Source organism: Ahaetulla prasina, chromosome 4, assembly GCF_028640845.1.
Source record: "Ahaetulla prasina isolate Xishuangbanna chromosome 4, ASM2864084v1, whole genome shotgun sequence".
In the NCBI taxonomy this organism is placed as follows: domain Eukaryota; kingdom Metazoa; phylum Chordata; class Lepidosauria; order Squamata; family Colubridae; genus Ahaetulla; species Ahaetulla prasina.
The window spans coordinates 101,942,746-101,962,242 of NC_080542.1; the positions used below are offsets into that span (position 1 = coordinate 101,942,746).

Consider the following 19,497-nt stretch of genomic DNA (forward strand, 5'->3'; position numbering starts at 1 on the left):
TAGTCTAATAGGAAACAACAAATGTGTGCTGAAGTTTCACTATCTGTGACTATTCACTGTCTCCCATGGCATTATTCAGAAACCATATTTATTTAAGTAAAACAATCATAGAAAATGGAGAGCCACCAGTATATATAAAAGCAGTTGCTTTGATGTAAATGCTGAAATAATCTTGTTTTATGAGACAGAGAAGCTGCACAGAAATTAATCAAATTTAATAACTGCATGACTATATAAATGGGATATTAACTGAATTAATAATTAATTCAATATGGGTATACTAAGTATATTAATAGAATAACAGAATTGGAAGGGAACTTGGAGAACTTAGTCCTAATCCAACCCCCGCTGCTCAAGCAGGAGATCCTATACCATTTCAGGAAAATGGTTGTCCAATCTCTTCTTAAAAACTTCCACTTATTAATTGATCTAACTGTCAGGAAATTTCTCTTTGTTTCTAGGTTGCTTCTCTCCTTGATTAGTTTTTATCTATTGCTTCTTGTTCTGCCTTCAGAATTTGATTAACAGCAAATACGTTCTAATCACTGAGAAAGATTTTTAGCAAGTTTCATCTCAAATTTTATTATGATACTTGTCTTTTGTGCATTTACTAACTTTGGAATTTCCAAGCCTATTTAAAATATTTGTTTTAGCCTAAAGAACCCAATTCAGTTTCAGACCTTGGGACCTAAATCCACCCTCATAGTCTGCTGTCTTTTAAATGTTATGAAGTTAAACTCTTAGAATTCTGACCAATCTGGCCAAAAGTAACTCATAATGTTTCTGACCTATCACATCTGCAAACTATTAGTCTGGGCAATACTGGCCTAAAGGAACATCTCTTCCATTTGTCTGATTCCTTTTTCTTCAAACACCTGTAAACCATCTATGAGAAAACTTTCTGATGGTAACCTCCTACACTATACAATAGGTATAGGAAAAATTAATGAAATCAGCAGACTGAAAAAAGGAGATTCTGAAAATATGATCAAATGATAGGCTCCTTTCTTGCTATTGTAAACCTTCAACGTTTTCTGTCACATACAGATCCACTATATGCCAAGATAGATTTTTTAAAAAACAAATGTCTTACGTATGTCTCATGTTATTCTAACGTAACTTCTAACTGGAGTTGAATAAATAAATATCAACATTTGTTATGATCTGGTATAAGAACACTAATCTCTCTCTGAAGTTACACATATTACTCTCTTCATTTTAGAACTCCGATATTATTCATACACATCTGTTTCACATGAAAATCTGCTTTGAAACAAATCTCTGAAACACTTTTATATGATTGTAATTATAAAGCATCCAGAGCAAGAATAATTTAGAAAAGAAATATCTTCACTGATACAGGTGCCCTCATAGTTCTTTCACAATCTTAAAGGACCAACTATACTTCTTATGATCTCTTCTTTGATTTCTAAGCATGTTTTAAATCTATTTTTTTCTTTCTTTTGGAACTACAATGAATTCAGAGATTATCTTGTCATGATTCCATTATTATTTAATTCATTTTTTTAAATTTGCATTTATATCCCACCCTTCTCCGAAGACTCAGGGCGGCTTACACTATGTCAAGCAATATATCAACCTTTTATAAATTCTGTGGGTTTTTTTATTGCAACTACAGTGAATAATTTTGTATAAAGGAAACTTATAATTAATCATGTAAATCAGCCCAGGAAGGTATTTCTTTTGACCCATTTCAGCTGTCTTCCTTGAAAATAGGATTCTCATCTGTTTCCCTCCATTCCAGTTATCTGAGTGGCACTGACTTTTCAAACTGGATTTATTAATGACTCTACAACACACATTCTCAAAGTTTATCTTAGAATGAATCTCTTTAAGTCAAGAAGGAAAAAAAGAGAACTGGACCATTCCCAAATGTAATTCAGTCACTTCACACAATATGTAGACCATGTGTACAGCAACTGCAACAACTCTAGTGGCAGTTCCTTGCAGTTAATAAACACACCTTATTGTTTCCCATTACGCAGAAATCCAAGAATTGGAGCACTTTGGTACCCCAGAGGCAACCCCCCCCCCGAGGATTTATCTGGCCAAATTGCAAGGTAAAAATTCGGATAATATGATTTAATATTTACAATATGATTTGAGGGCAGCTAACCACAGTACATGTTAATACCAATAATGGGTACTGAATATAATAAAATATTTTATACTGGACTATAAGCATAATACAGATGTAATTTAATTTAATTAAAATACTTTGAACATGGCACATTATGAGATGGATGGGTATATAAATTTGAATAATAAACAAACAAACCTTTGTGAAGTTATCATAGTGGAACAATATAGTTAACTCCTTGCACAAATGAAGACAGTAAATTCTATTTACTGCAAGAGTTTACAGTAGACCTCAAAGGAATCCAGAACACATGGTGGTTACTTAAGACAAAAGAAATATTCCTAAGCAATTAGTCATATATATTCAGTTAAATTTTTTTCTTGCTAATTTATTCCATGGGAACTTTTACCATCTTCCTTAAAGTTGATAGTTAAATATGTTATAGTGCAATGAATGTTTTTCCCCTTTGTTCAATTGTGTCTGATTCTCTGAGACTGCCTGGAGAAGTTCCTTCAGTTTTCTTGGCAAGGTTTTTCAGAAATGGTTTGTCACTATCTCTTTTCTAAGACTGAAGGAAAGTGATTGGCTCAAAATCAGCCACATGACTTTGTGACTAAGATAGGACTAGAAGTCACTGTCTCCCAGTTTCAAACCTGATGCCTTGATCATTACACCAAATTGGGTTTTCCAGTGAATATACTGTACCTTAAATGTAATCTTCTACAGCTTAAATATATATAACTAGAAAGTACAGTATATTTACAAATAGGAAATCAGCTCTTCTCTTTAGATGACTGCTAATAGCATGAACAGAAAAATCTGATTTTATGTAACTCAGATCCTCACTTGCTAAAACATTTGAGCTGAAAAGAAATCCAGGCTTTCTCAGAATTATGTCTTTGCACTTTTTTTCCATAATGGGACAGCGCAGTGGCTCAGTGATTAAGGCGCTGGGCTTATCAGCCTGAAAGCTGGAAGCCCAGGTTCAAGATCCAAGAACCATGCAATGGGATGAGCTGCCGTCCTTGCCCCACGTCCTGCCAACCTAGCAACTAGAAAGCATGCAATTGTGAGTAAATTAATAGGTATCACTTCACTGGGAAGGTAACCCCATTTGACAAAAATATCTTAGGATAGCATTGGCTCAATGGCCTTGAAATGGAGCTCAGCACCCATTATAGTCGGCAATGACTAGAGTAAAATCTGCAGGGACTCCTTTACCCTTTTTTTAACCTTTACTTTTTCCCCATAATGTTAAATTTAATATACTACCTATATAAACATCTGCAATGTCATTGTTTATTTATTTAGTTTAGATTTAAAGCAAAGGCAGATGCACGTATGGCAACTTTATCCTTTGCTTTTAATTTCATGCATTCAGTATCCATACATATTAAGGTTAAAACAGGCATTAAAATTGACAACAAATACAGGAATATAAATACCAATGTTCTATATCCATGTCTATCCCTTCTGTGAAAAATGTTCGTATAATCATTGACATAATAAAATATTTTCCAACCAAGGACTCTAACACGGAATCTGCAACTCTCAGCTGCTGTAAAGTGAATTATGAGCATTGTGAGCTGAGTTATGGAAAAGATAGAGACAAAGACTCAAATTTCACTTTACTAATATACTTAGCCAATTAAATTTTTTTAAAAAAACTTATGAACAAAAATTGTACTGTTTGTCCATTATAAAACAAAATGAGATGAAAAATTTCAATAGTGAATTTACTATGGGAATTTTGAATAAAATAACTAATCGTTTGATATAATATATAAAGGACTAAATTATAAATAAAATAAAAATAAACTGATAATTTCAGTTTAATCAATACATACTATCTAAATGTATAGGATTTTGTAACATACCAATATAGAGAGTGATAAAAAGTGATTTCACCTTCATTCTTCCTTTCAGTCTGGTTGGCACCAAACCTGTTCACAGAAGGTGAATTTTTCCACCTGCTTCCAAACCACTCTCTTGTCTTTAAAGTAAAGACCATTCTCAAAATTATAAAAAGACTCCTGGAGTAGAATGAGGTCCTCTTCCAATAATCCTTCTAAAAATCTAGTTTTAATGAGCATTACTGCAAACTAATTTGAAAAATTTAAGGTCTTTTCAAATTATGAGCAAGAGTTTCAACTTCCTGTTTAATGAAAAAGGTTTTATATTCAACATTTCAACATTAAAGTGATATTGTTCATTGTTCTTACAATATGCTAAAGGATCAGATGTGTAAAGTAATGAGAATTAACTTCACAAATGATACAACAACAATTTTTCTTCTAAATAAGGTCTATATATAACCCAGGATCAAATTGCCATAGATAATATACCAGTAGAAATTGAAATTTCCATTTCCAAATTCTGTGCTTTCCCTCTATCTCTACTGATAAACATCAAGGACAGAAATGGGATCATTACAACACAATTATTCTAGGGAAGATGGAAGAATTTGTTTCTCTGCCATACAGATGAGGCTGCTGGCTGGCGACAGCTGAACAAACAGCTTGCAAAAGTCTTTTTGAAGACAGCCAACAAGTTACGCCCATAATTTCATCTCTGTTAACAAAAACAACTCATAATGAACTGGGGCCTGGGGTTTATTTGATAGTCTCTGAGTTACAAAGTGTCAAGATGCAATTTAGGTACCACCTTATTGATTTATAGCATACAATATAATGTCAGATCACACTAAAAGTAATGTGAAGGTATGCAAACATATTATATGTCCAATAGAAAAATGGTACAGTTCTATTCAACATATTTGTCTTTTACAGTTATTTTTGCAGGATATGAAACTAAAATATAAATAAAAATAAATTGACAGGTGAATCTTATTTGTGATACAGACCCTTATTAAAATATCTATTTAAGGATCCTCTGCATGGTGAAACAGGTATATTTTATTAAACTGTGCAAATGACACATCTTCAAAGGAACAGAAAATAATAAAGCACCATCAAAACATCACCCAGAGTCACTTATTGAGATGAGTGGCTATAGAAAGTAAATAAATTTTTAAAAAAGAAATAAGGATCAGAACAAAGATAGTAAATGGAGAAAAAGATGAAAATATTTTAAACAGATGTAATAAATGGAGCTAGAGCACAGAAATGCATAAAAGCACATCATCACAAAACTTTAAAAAGTATATTAATTTTCTTTTTATCAAAACAATGAAGCATATATTTTTAAAAGTTGAATTTATTTATTTAAAATTCCCAGTATCATTTATATTTATATTACAGAAACTTTTAAAAACATACAATCAATATATGTGGATTTTAATCATATATCAATAACGTGTGTGTTATATAAACTTGAACAGGTTTTGAATTATGTTGTTAAGTACCTCCATGCTCATGCTTAAAATCAAGTGTATTAAAAAGCAGAAGAATGTTTACTCCTGGGTTTTTATTTTATCTAGTGCATGTGTACAAATTTGGAAGAATACTATCCTGCATAAGGTAGGAAGAAACTTTGTTTTGTATTCACTAGAACGTCAATAAGTATTGTCCCAACACATATTCATCATAAGAGAAAAATTGTTATGGGTAATAGAGGGAGCACAGGAGGAGTATATGAAAGATCCAGTGGGACTTAAATTTAACTGGATCTACTGACAAACATATTAAATTCATTTAGACTTGGAAACCTTATACACTGTAAGCCGCCCTGAGTCTTCGGAGAAGGGCGGGATATAAATGTAAATAAAAAAATAAAAAAAACTGAAACTAAAAGCAAATTGCAAAATAAATCCAAAGTTTTGGTTGGTTGCTTTGATACAATCTAATTCAGAAGAGTTTTGTCACTTCAGGATCTGTCCAAAGCAGGCTATAAATATGGGCATTCAGAACTCACACAAATGCTATGCACAAGAAACTATTGTATGTCTCCAATTTCAGGACTAAGTTGGGTTCTGTACAGTAAGTCCCAGTACAGTAAGTCCCAGTACAGTAAAAGTTGCACTCTAGAGTAATTTAATTCAGAAACAGACTTTCCACATAATTATTTATCTAAATTAGTAAATCACAGTGAACAAGCAATCCTAAATGGGCAAATGATTTTTCACGGCTGGATATCAATTTCTGAAGGAAAAAACCCTAAGCATTTCCAGCCTTCCTCCATTTCAGGAGGTATATAATACATCCAGTGAACTAAACATAATCCTTAAAAAATTCTTTCCAAATGAAAAAAATCTGAAAGAACCAGAATGCCACAACGCTCCCACCCAAATACATATGCAAAGTTATAAAATAAAATATTAACAACACAGCAAAGTGGCAGCTGGTGCAGCAAGTTACATTCAATGCCAGCTGTGAGTCTCTTTACAGATATTTTTTTTTCTTTAGGCATTCACAGCTATATTCACAATTAAATGGACCATTAAAAGCACACTGATTCACTGGGCTGAGCTGAGCAGAACCTAATCAGATATAGACAATATAATTTATATTTCATGTTTTTTAACACTGACTGATAACACATGGAACTGAAAACTCAGGCAACATATTAAATTCTATATGGAGAATATTAGAAGTAAAAAATACCACAATTCAAATGGTTCTATTATATGATTTAACTATTACTATGTTAAAATGAAAAGGCACGAAGACCTTATTATTTCCTAAAATAATGTCTGAATCTATCTTATTTATGGGTTAATTAACGTTACAGACAAGCCAGATTTATTTATGCACATTCTGAATTTATCTAGTAAGTGTTAATTTTTTCTTAAATTCATGACTAATATCAAAATAGTTGAAAGAGCTATTTTCTCATTCTGTTTAGTATTTGTGTGTGTGTGTGTATTATGTGTGTATGTGAGCACATGTGCACACATACACATATGCTCATTAAGTATTAACTAGTTCTCTTAATTCTAAATTTTATGCATTTGAAAAGAGCAAGCTTGTATCATGTCAGACCATTGATCCAATGTGTTATGTATATTTAGTTGCAAGGATACTTATAACATTTCTAGCCCTACATGGAGATATCGACTATTCAAAGAATTTAATTTGAGACTATTCACAGACAAATTATGTACCTTATCATTAAATATGGCTGTTATCAATGTCTACTTTATGGGCTAAGTACTCTCCTAGTAACTGCAGTCTGAGTTACATGTCAGTTACTGATTTAATCAGGAGTTTTACTGTTTTGATTATTACTATATTGTCAAAATTCCTGGTAAATAAATTAAAAATGCTTATTCATATTTTATTAAAATGGATAATCTTATACTGAAATGATGACAATATAATGACATGCTTTTAAAAAACAGATTCTATAAATGTACTTGTTGATACAAAGTGCAAAAATTCATCAATTCTTTATAATAATTCCTTATTTCACAGGCATTATCAGAAGAAAACTCTCTTCCCTATTAACAATTAATTATGAACTTTAAAATAATAATAATAGTAAAAAAGTAAAATAGTAAAATAATAGTAGAAAAGACAATTATATTGTTGCATTCTATAAGATAATAAGACACTGTCATTCATTTTTTAAAAAATTTACATTTTACATAGGGGCCGGGATAGCTCAGGCAGTAGAGAAGCCTGTTATTAGAACACAGAGCCTGCAATTACTGCAGGTTCGAGCCCGGCCCAAGGTTGACTCAGCCTTCCACCCTTTATAAGGTAGGTAAAATGAGGACCTAGATTGTTGGGGGGGCAATAAGTTGACTTTGTAAAAAAATATACAAATAGAATGAGACTATTGCCTTATACATTGTAAGCCGCCCTGAGTCTTCGGAGAAGGGCGGGGTATAAATGTAAACAAAAAAAAAATTATTTACAAATTTTGTTTCTAAAATATGCAGTTTTCTCATACATCTACAGTATAGGACCATTTACTAAACTGACAAGCATGGATAGGGAAGACCCAATACTTAAATGACTTCTGAGTTTGGAGAAGATCAGGGAATAAAACTGGAACCTTGTCTTGGACAAAGGGTTTTCAGGTTTTCACTGCTCTAATTTTGATAGTGGGCAGAAAGCAGCATCTTGATCTATGCATTCTTGACAACTCATTTATAATCTATGAATTCAGATGAAACTTTAAAAAATCCTACCTAACTTCTCTGATTAGCTCTGAGTTTTATTACTTGTCTTCAGTATAAATATTTTCTAAAATGCCTACGTCCAACATTTTCTTCCACTGGGTCCAGGGCAAAGTGGTGCCTTAAAAAAGCCAAGCCATTTTTTTTCACCATTAGAACCCAGCTTCGACACCTGCATGGATGTGAATGCAACTTCCCAACAGCATGTACACATATATATCATAAGACAGATTCCTCCACCTGCCCCCCCCTTGGTACACTTACAGTTGTTCAAGAGTTATACTTGAAGAGTTAAGTGATGGCAAAATATGGCTGAGCTTCTATTTAAAAAAACCTTCAGACTTTAAAATAAACAATATGAGGTTTTGCTTACATTAGAGGTGTAAAGAGGTCTCCACAGTGCACTTTACACAAGCTGAGGAAATAGTATACTGCGTATTAGACCATACAGTACAATAGAGTGAGTATTTCAAGTCCTGTGAGAGGCATTCAGGCATATTATGGAAGGCTTGCTATAACTCTGTTTCAAGAAGAGACTATTGCTTTGAGAATAGCTGGTGCAACATATAGCAGAAAAGCCTGTAGATTCAGCTGCGTGCCTACCTCACTTTCCCTTCTGCAGTGACCTCATCACGTTACAAGGCTTCTATTCATCAAAATGTGATGGAAAACCACACAGAAACATTTCTCTTACTCACATAAACAACTATATTTAGCCTCTGATTAAAAACAAATGCTTAATACTGTCATATTAATTTTATGTCTGAAATAATACATTAAGAAATGTCTCATACCAATAACTACTTCACATACATAAATGTACAACAAAAGCAAGTCCATGATTTTAACAAAGCTTCAAGTCTCTCCTCTCCTCTCCTCTTTCCCATCCCATCCTATCTCATCTCACCCCATCCCATTCTCCCTATAGTACATTTAAACAGTAGCTAAACAGCTATTTCACAACGATAGAGTAATTGGTTTCATTATTCACTGCAGGGGGTTGGATTAGAAGGTCACTGTGGTTGGTTCCAACATCACAATTGCATGGTTCTATGATATTGCCTTTCAATTGATAACTGACAACTTAAAATTAGTGCTTCTCTTTGTGTGAAAGGCCTGCAAAAAGAAGACCAGCCCACTTCCCACAATTCAAGGCTTATGGATGCTCATTCACATTGCTGTTATATCTGAAGAGAGACATAATTCAAATAATAGATGTCCATTGAATTTATCCTGGAACATATCTAGCACTCCAGGGACATATCTACCATCTTTTTCATCTGTTCTCATACAAGAAGTTTGTATACCAGTGACTAATTATTCAATCATCTGGGCACCTTTTATCTTCTCCTTAGGAAAAGGCTGCACTGAGGGGCAGATCTGCTGATCCTCTTTTTATTAGAAACCTACTGTTGCCTCTTTTGAGAGCAAAAGCGATCAATGAAAAAGAAAAAAGAAAGTAGCAAGCACATGTCTGAAAGAAAAATATGGGGAGATGCTGAAGAAAGAAATGTAAAACATGGAAGGAAAAATCATATAGCCAACAGCTCTTTCATCACAACAGCAAGATGGGAAGCACAATAAGATACCCATAATGCATTCCATTCCACGTATACAAGTGTGTGTTTCATAATCTATTATATTCATGGACCCACTTTGAAAAAATGCTTCAATCTTGACAGCATGGTCTAAAGATTGTTGCAGTCCAGAATTTCAGCATTTGATTAATGAATGGGGCAGAATTCCATGTTGTGCCATTTTATGTAAAGTCTGTATAGCATACAGGTTTATCTCAGTTATGAGTGCTTCTCTACCAATGCAAATATGATTCTTACATAAATTATTCTTGCAGGATCTTCTTTCCAGGAAAAAATTAAATATATACATTCAAATATATTTTATTCTTTTAGAAGAACATTAATCTTATAAGATGCTTAGTAAAAAAAAAAAAGAATCACTGCCAAAAATGATGTCACTTTTTAAATTGTTAGCCAAGTTTTCAACCAATTGGATACCATTCCAGACATGTTAGAACCATTTATCCTCAAAAAAATCTGGCATTCACATTAAACACTTCAATTCATACTTCATTAGGTACCCCTAGCAACTCAATAAACACACAATAACTGGGGAAGTTTTCTAAAATAAAGAATGAATTGATTTAATTAGAAATACTGTTTCAATTAGCTTTCAATTTAAAAACAAAGAGCTGATTTTTTGAAAAACAAAAACCCTACATAGCACACTTCCCAGTGCATAGTCTTAAGTCAGTGTATTCACTCTCAATGACTTCTTACAGAATGTGCCTGGTAACAGAGCCAATAATCATAAAAATATGAAGCACTTCACTTTGTTTTAAATATTGTCTGTCCTCATAATCCTTAAACTCACTATTGTGCTCAATTCATAGAAATGTCCAAAAGAAAAAAAATAAAATCCTGGATAGGATTATGATCTGCTGTAAGATTAGAGCCAAACATACATTTATCCCTCAAAGGCATTCACCCCAACTCACTTCAAGTTGGCACTGATATTCAATGGTTAGGGAGAATAGAGAAGTGGGCATGTGCAGTGAACCAGAATCTTCATTAGGGAGGGTTCCAAAGGGTTGCAGGTGTTCCTATTCAAATGTTCTCTGTATCTCAGACACCTACTTAAAATGTACTATATAATGTACAATCCAATTATTTTATTCTTCTATCCTAGGATAAAATCTTATTCTTTCATAACTTTTCCCTAGCAGAGTACCAAGAGCTGCAGTGCAACAGTGGTTAGAATGCAGCACTGCAGGCTACTTCTGCTGGCTACCAGCAGTTTGGCAGATTGAATCTCACTAGGCTCAAGGTTGACTCAGCCTCCCATCCTTCCGAGGTCGATAAAATGAGGACCCAGATTGTTGGGGGCAATAGGTTGACTCTGTCAACTCCTAGAGAGGGCTGTAAAGCACTATGAAGTGGTATATACTGTAAATCTAAGTGCTATTGCTATTGCTAGAGTCAGAATCTTCATTAAAAAAAAACCAAAAAAAAAAACCCCAACCAAAAAAACCACCTGTGTCTTAACTAAATGATTTAAAGTTTTGTCCCAATCCCATAAAGGCCTGCTCTTGATTCCACTTCTAAGTTCAATTTCTGAGTGCCTATTAAAATAATCGTGAAAGAATTAGTGTTCTTTTTAACAATTAAATGCACCTACTACCAAAAAAAAACAAATAAAAACATATACCTATAAAAATAAAAGATAGTGTAAGATGTACATTTACTAAATTTATGCAATCTAGTGTTGATTGTCATTTATGTCTTTTTCTGAAATTGTCTAGCAGTTTTCTGTTGTCTAGCAAAATTTTGAAGAATGTCGTATCCTGATGATGTCAAAATGATGATACAATAAATTGGCTTGCCTTGGATAATATTTGCCAAAATATTTACAATACATATTACTGTTTATAAATAAACTGAATTTTTTAAATGGAATTAATTCATTGCATCAAACTAAAAGTATACATTTATACAAACTCAAAGTATATATTGCATACTTCCTAAAAAAACTTTCAATTAATATAGCAGAACCCCTAAGCATAATCTTTGATAAAGCTTTCACGACTAGTTCCCTTCCCAAACTTTGGTCTCTAGCCACAGTCATCCCTATCTTCAAAAAAGGAGATCCCAGCCTAGTTGAAAATTACAGACCAATCTCTCTATGCTGCGTCACCTGCAAAGTAATGGAATCTATCATCAACCAATCCATTACCCTCCACCTAGAAACAAACATTCTCCCAGTCGGGGAAAACGGCCGTCAGGACTGGGTAATTTCTCCTCGTTGCTGATTGGACCGAGTCTTTTAAATTGTAGTTTGTGGTCCCCGCCTCCTCCTATTTCCCTCCAGCTTTTTCGACTCGGTTTTTGCTAGGACCGGATCGTTTTTCAGGTACCTCAGGCTAGATTGTTCTAGTTAGAAAGGTCCTGGTTTGTGGTTAGTTAATTCTTAGTTGAAGTTTAATTTTTTCTTTTTTCCGGGTTTTTCCGGTGCCTCCTTAGAATTTTTATTATTTTTTAATTTTAATTTTAATTTTTATTTTTATTGTTTTTGGATTGGTGGAGAGCGGTGAGCAGGGATCTGCTCCCGAGCCCACAGTGGGCCGCCCGGGCGACTTTGACAGCTAGCCAGAGCCGATACCGCCCACGGGTTTCGTCCCCGCGGCGCGAAGAGCGGCCGAAAAATATCTTTAAAAACGCGAGCGGCTCACGGGCTTCATCCCAGAGCGCCCCGTGTCATTCCGGCTCCCATCGGCCTTCCTCTCTCTCTCTCACCTTCCCCGTCTCGCTCGCAACCGCGGCAGGACTCAGAAGCCGCGAGGCGAGTCAAATCACCCGGCCTTGCTTGAGGAAATTTTTTTTTTTTTTCCTTCTTCTCTCTCACGTTCAAGGCCGCGGGCAGGCGAGACATTGAGCGGCCTTTTCAGGCGGGCTAGCAACAGGCGGCGCCGGTTCAGCAGACCAGAGAGAGAGAGAGAGAGAGAGAGAAAGAGAGAGAAAAGAACTGAAGAAACAGAAGAAAATCTGAGGGAGCGTCGACGTCGCGAGCAGCAGCAGGCCCCTCAAGCACTCCAAGGGAACTGTGAGTAGGCCGCAGCAGCATTAAATTGGCGGGAAAGGCCGTTTTTCAAAATGGCGGACGCCAGTAATTCTCGGCCTACTTCTCCGGCTCCCACCCTGGGGGAGATGGTTCCGGAGGACCCAGGGGAGGGCCCATCCTCAGCCCTTCAAGTTTCCCCTTCCAGGGGGCGAAAAGTGTTAAGAGCAAAGACTAAGAAGGGGGCAAGAGCTGAGGAAAGGCGTCACAGGGCCCTAGAAAGGGTTTTCTAAGGCCTCAAAGAGAGTTCACTGCTCCTTCACCTAAACAAGGGGGAAGGCAAAATGCGGGGACCCTTCCCGAACCTCAAGGGCCGGATGTCTTATCCCAACCTATTCAGGGGTCTGGATCCTGGTCTCCAGATAGATTTTCCCCCTTGCCCTTAAATCAGGCTGCAACTGCCCCTTTGTTCCGCACTCTTTCTGAGATGGAACTCACAACTTCCCCAGGTTCCTTGCAGGCTCAGCCAGCTAGAGAGTCCCAAGAAATTGGGGTGCCCCAGGGAGTGGGTGTTCCCTTGGCCCAACCTGACACCAGATTGCCCCAGATACCAGTTTTTCAACTGCCTGACTCATTTAGTCTAATGATACAACAGGCCATACGTCAGGAGCTAGCTCAATCCTTTCAACAGCAAACTACGTCCTCTTATCATTCCAAGTCCAGTAAGAGGGACAAGAAGAGAGAATCCTCTAATTTGGCACCTGCTTTGTTCAACTCTCAACGAGAGAAATCACCTGAGGAGGTCAGCCAGGCCTCAGTATCAGAGGATGAAGATGCTGGGGACGCGTTATCAGAAGATGAGGGGCTGGGGCCTGACCAGTTTTCTTTGTGGGGCTCTTTAAGCCCCACTTGTTTCTGCTCACTCCTGTTCAAGGCCCTAGCTACCACGGGTCTAGGTGGGGTCCCGGTCTCCCCAGCTAACCCTCCATCCCTGCCCAGCACTTCATCTAACCTGTTTGTAGAGCCCACGGTGCCGGCAGAGGTGATTCCCGCTCCCAAAATGTTTGTTGACGTGGTCCAGCGTCAGTGGTCAAATCCGGGTTCGGGTTCAAATCCCAATGCCACAGACAAAAAATTTTATAATTGTGCACCAGATCTTGAAAATATCCTGCAAATCCCCACTGTGGATGCACCAGTAGTAGCATTAACGGCATCCTCTCACGTCACGGGCCCAGAGAACGAGGCTCTTCGTCCGGAGGACAAAAGGGCTGACCAATCGTTGGTCAAATCCCATCAGGCCTCAGCCTGGTCGGTCAGGTCCTCCATGGCTTCCTCATTTTTTAATAGAGCATCTATCATGTGGCTCAGGCAACTTCAGGGCCGTTTACCATCCTCTGACGTGAGAGCCCATCAGGACCTTAACAAGGTCATCGCGGCCTTAGAGTTTTCCGCTGATTCAACGCTGAACGCAGCCCGCCGCCAAGGCCATCGGGTCTACGGTTACATCGCGCAGGCTTCTATGGCTCCGCCACTGGCGAGCGGACACCAGAAACAAATGGCGCCTAGCCTCTTCCCCTATGCGGCAAGCACTTATTCGCGATCTCTAGACCCTATCTTAATAGAGACCAAGGACAAGAAGAAGATTTTGCCCTCTCTATCCCGACGGGAGAACTTCGACACCAGCCTTATTTTCGCCCTTCACCATCAACATCTTCGCCGCTTCCTTTCGTGGCCAGGAACCGGAGGGTCGGGGTTTCACGAAGGTTTACACCGACAGAGGAAACTCCCAACGGGCCGATCAGGTCAGATCAGGGGCCAAATTCTCGGCCAGAGGCCATTCCGAGGGGGCGGGCAAACAGTACAACCGCTTTCAAATAGTCCCAGCAGAATTTCCCATTGGGGCCGGCTGGCTCTTTTGCTTCCCAATGGGACCTTTCCACCTCAGACCGTGGGTCAAGGATACCATTAGACACGGTTTGGCCCTAGAGTTCCTTTCCAACCCCCCGACGGTTTTCGTTCCCTGTCCTGTCTCCTGTCGCAGCTCTAACTCTTCCCTGGTGGGGTCTGCGGTCAATCATCTGTTAGCCATTCGAGCCATCCAATTGGTTCCTATCGATCAACTCAAACAGGGCTTCTATTCCAGGCTCTTTGTCGTACGCAAACCGTCGGGGGGCTGGAGAGCTATTCTGGACCTCAAGGCCCTTAATAAGTACATAGCATACCACCGGTTTAAAATGCACTCGTTACGTTCCATATTGGAGTGCATTAGGCAGGGAGATTACATGGCCTCTATTGATTTAACGGAAGCTTACTTACATATTCCCATTAGACGAGATCACCGTAAATTCTTAAGGTTCTGCTTCAATGGCTCTCACTATCAATACCGGGCCTTACCCTTTGGGTTGTCTTCGCCCCAGGGTCTTCACAAAAGTCATGGCAGTACTCATGGCCCACATTCGAGGTTTCCGTTAGACTCCAAGCCTACCTAGATGATATTCTCATTCTGTCATCTACCCAGGATACGGCCTATAGAGATATATCTTTAACCATTGAAGCACTGCAGTCTCACGGGTTCTCGATTAACTGGGAAAAGAGCCATCTTACCCTCTACCTCCATAGTACACTTGGGTGCACAGATCGATTCACTAAGTTCAATGGTATTTCTGTCGCGAACGTCAGGTCAGCTTAGCCGAATTAGCTAGCAGCTCTAGACTCTCACGGTCGGTCCCTTTGGACCGACTCTCCCAACTCCTGGGGAAGATGGTGTCGTCATACGATATTGTTCCATGGTCTCGCCTCCACAGTCGGCCGCTTCAGTGGTTCCTCTTACCACATCAGAGGAAACGATGCAGTTCATCCAAGCGGCGGGTGAGTCTTCCACAGGAGGTGGCCGACTCCTTAGACTGGTGGAATCCAGAAGTGATGGCCAGAGGTTCGGTCTTCAGGGAACCGGTGAGGGACGTGATTACCACAGATGCCAGCCTCTCGGGCTGGGGAGCACATTTAAATCAACACCTAGCACAAGGCAAGTGGTCTCTCTCAGAAGTCCATCACGGCATCAATTTTCTAGAACTGCGCGCCATCCGTCTGGCTCTACTAGCCTTCGAGGATGTCATCCGGGACAGGGATGTTCTTATCCTCACGGACAATGTGACGGCAAAGGCGCACATAAACAGGTGGGGGCACTCACTCGCACTGATGACGGAAACCCTCTCCCTTGGACATTGGGCCGAATCCCACCTGCGCTCGGTGAAGGCAGAACACATTGCAGGGACGGACAATTGTACAGCGGACTCCCTCAGCCGCCAAACTATCGACCAATCGGAATGGTCCTTGTCCCCAGCGAATTTCCAAGAGCTGTGTTCCCGCTTCGGACTCCCTCAGGTGGACTTATTCGCCTCCGAGACCAACAATCAAGTGCCTCGGTTTTTTTCGAGGTTTCCCTCTCGGGGAGCGGAATCAGTGGATGCTCTGCGCAGCAGATGGCCTCAGGGCCTTCTCTATGCCTTTCCACCTATCCCACTGATTCCCAGAGTAGTTCGCAAGCTTATCTTGGAAAAATCAGAACTGATTCTGGTCGCCCCATTCTGGCCCAGGAGACCCTGGTTTGCAGACCTTTTGACCCTGTCAGTTCGGGAACCGTGGAGGATCCCGGACAGCCAGGTGTCTCTTCTTCAGGGACCAGTTCGACACCCCGAGCCGCAATGGCTACGCCTAGCCGTGTGGAGATTGAGCGGAGCGTCTTGATTAGGGCTAAGGTTCCAGGTCAAGTCATCCCCACTATGCTAGCTTCCCGCAGAGACTCTACCAAACGGATTTACGAGGCCACGTGGCGCGCATTCGAAGGTGGTGCGCACCTCAAGGTATAGTGACTTCCTCAGCTTCTGTCTTAGACATTTTGGCTTTTCTGCAGCGAGGTCTAGATTCGGGATTGGCGACCAATACGCTCAAGAGACAAGTAGCGGCGATTTCGACAGTCTTGAGATGCGGTTCGCTCGTATCCCTTTCCAAGGAACCGCTCATTCAACAGTTTTTCAGGGGGGCTAACAACGTCAACCCGCCTGTGGTTCACCGATTTCCATCCTGGCGCTTAAATGCTGTACTCAATGCTCTCACTAAGGCACCGTTCGAACCTCTTAGAGACTCATCTCTACGTATTCTGTCACTGAAGGTGGCTTTTCTGATAGCCATCACCTCAGCCCGCAGAATTTCGGAATTATCGGCTTTATCAATTAGGCAGGATCTTTGCACCTTCCTCAACGACAGAGTGGTGCTACGTCTCGACCCCTCCTTCCTCCCGAAGGTTAACAGCCAATTCCATAGGTCGCAGGAGGTCGTTCTGCCTAATTTCTGTCCATCTCCCAGACATAACTTAGAGAGACTATGGCATACTCTGGACGTGAGAAGAGCACTGAAGATATACATTGAGCGGACATCATCCTTCCGTAAAACGGAGGCCCTTTTCGTGTCGTTTCAACCACTGTCGCTGGGTCAGAAGGTGACCAAGTCGGTGCTGGCCAGATGGATTAGGGCCGCAATTGCCACAGCATATGAGAGTCAATCGCTACCGATCCCGAGAAGGATTACAGCGCACTCTACCAGAAGTGCAGCCTCTTCTGCCGCTTGGGGAGCCCAGGCCTCTATCGAAGAGATCTGCAGAGCGGCGACGTGGTCCAACCCTTCTTCGTTCATTCGACACTATCGGGTGGACTCCTATGCCTCGGCTGACGCGCGCTTGGCAGACGGGTCCTGCAAACGGTTCTTTCTCAACAATGACTAGCCGCCTTCGACCCTCCCGGTAAGACATGGGGGCTTTGGTATATCCCAGTCCTGACGGCCGTTTTCCCCGACTGGGAGAAGGGAACGTTGTCTTACCTGAACGTCCCTTCTTGGAGAGGGGAACGGCCAGCCCCACCCAAGGCGTCTGTCTATTAGGGGTTCTGGGGCGGGAGGGCACTAATTCTCTATCATTTCAGCAAGACTTGCCGGCCTACAGTTGAATCCTCGCCGAAAAAGCTGGAGGGAAATAGGAGGAGGCGGGGACCACAAACTACAATTTAAAAGACTCGGTCCAATCAGCAACGAGGAGAAATTACCCAGTCCTGACGGCCGTTTTCCCCTCTCCAAGAAGGGACGTTCAGGTAAGACAACGTTCCCATCTACTCTCTAATAAACAATTTGGTTTAGAAAAAAATTATCATGTAACTTACAACTTCTCCACTGCAAAAATATATGGACTACAAACCATGTTCCGTGCGCCTTTGGCGTTGAGTCATGCCAGCCACATGACCACGGATTTGTCTTCGGACAGCGCTGGCTCTTCGGCTTTGAAACGGAGATGAGCACCGCCCCCTAGAGTTGGCAATGACTAGCACGTATGTGCGAGGGGAACCTTTACCTTTACCTTTACAGACCTTGATCAAGGCAAAGCAATAGATGCAATCTACATCTTACAGACTTCTGCAAAGCTTTTGACTCAGTAGTACTTGATAAACTTCTTCTAAAACTAAAATCCTACGGCATTTCAGAACCCCTTCACAATTGGATAAATGCCTTCCTGTCAAACAGACAACAAGTGGTCAAAATTGGCAACACTCTATCTAATCCTGTTCCTGTCAAAAGTGGCGTTCCCCAAGGCAGTGTTGTTGGACCAACTCTCTTCATACTATACATAAATGATCTCTGTGACCTTATCTCAAGTCATTGTGTTCTCTTTGCTGATGATGTCAAACTATTTAACACCACCAACAATACTTCTACCCTTCAAAAAGACCTTGATTTTGTATCCGATTGGTCTAAAACTTGGCAACTCCAAATCTTAACCAGCAAATGCTCAGTCTTACATATTGGGAAAAAGAACCCTAACACCAAGTACAACTTGATGGACATTACCTTACAGATAATCCCCACCCTGTTCAAGACCTTGGAATTTTCATATCAAATGACCTAAGTGCCAAAGCCCACTGCAATTACGTAACAAAAAAAGCTCTAAGAGTTGTAAACCTAATTTTACGCAGCTTCTTTTCCAAAAACTCTACACTACTAACCAGAGCATACAAAACATTTGCCAGACCTATTCTTGAATACAGCTCACCTGTCTGGAACCCATACCACATCTCAGACATTAATACAATTGAACGCGTCCAAAAATATTTTACAAGAAGAGTTTTCCGCTCCTCTGAAAACAACAAAATACCTTATACCACCAGATTTGAAATCCTGAGATTAGAAAACTTAGAATTTAGGGGCCTCTGTGGCTCAGACTGCTAATGCAGTCTGTTATTAACAGCAGCTGCCTGCAATTACTGCAGGTTCTAGTCCCACCAGGCCCAAGGTTGACTCAGCCTTCCATCCTTTATAAGGTAGGTAAAATGAGGACCCAGATTGTTGGGGCAATAAGTTGACTTTGTATATAAATATACAAATGAAGACTATTGCTAATATAGTGTAAGCCGCCCTGAGTCTTCGGAGAAGGGCGGGATATAAATGCAAATTAAAAAAAAAACTCTGCCGACTCTGACAAGACCTGTGTTTAACACACAAAATCATCTATTGCAATGTCCTTCCTGTTAAAGACTACTTCAGCTTCAATCGCAATAATACAAGAGCAAACAATAGATTCAAACTTAATGTTAACCGCTTCAATCTTGATTGCAGAAAATATGACTTCTGTAACAGAGTTGTTAACGCTTGGAACTCACTACCTTACTCTGTGGTCTCATCTCAAAATCCAAAAATCTTT

General features: G+C 39.7%; 1 protein-coding gene across 11 annotated transcripts in view; it reads right to left on the reverse strand.

The window, feature by feature from the left end:
* CREB5 (cAMP responsive element binding protein 5) overlaps nt 1-19,497 on the reverse strand; it is a 275,297-nt gene that overhangs the window by 21,250 nt on the left and 234,550 nt on the right. The gene's annotated exons all lie outside the window — the stretch shown is intronic.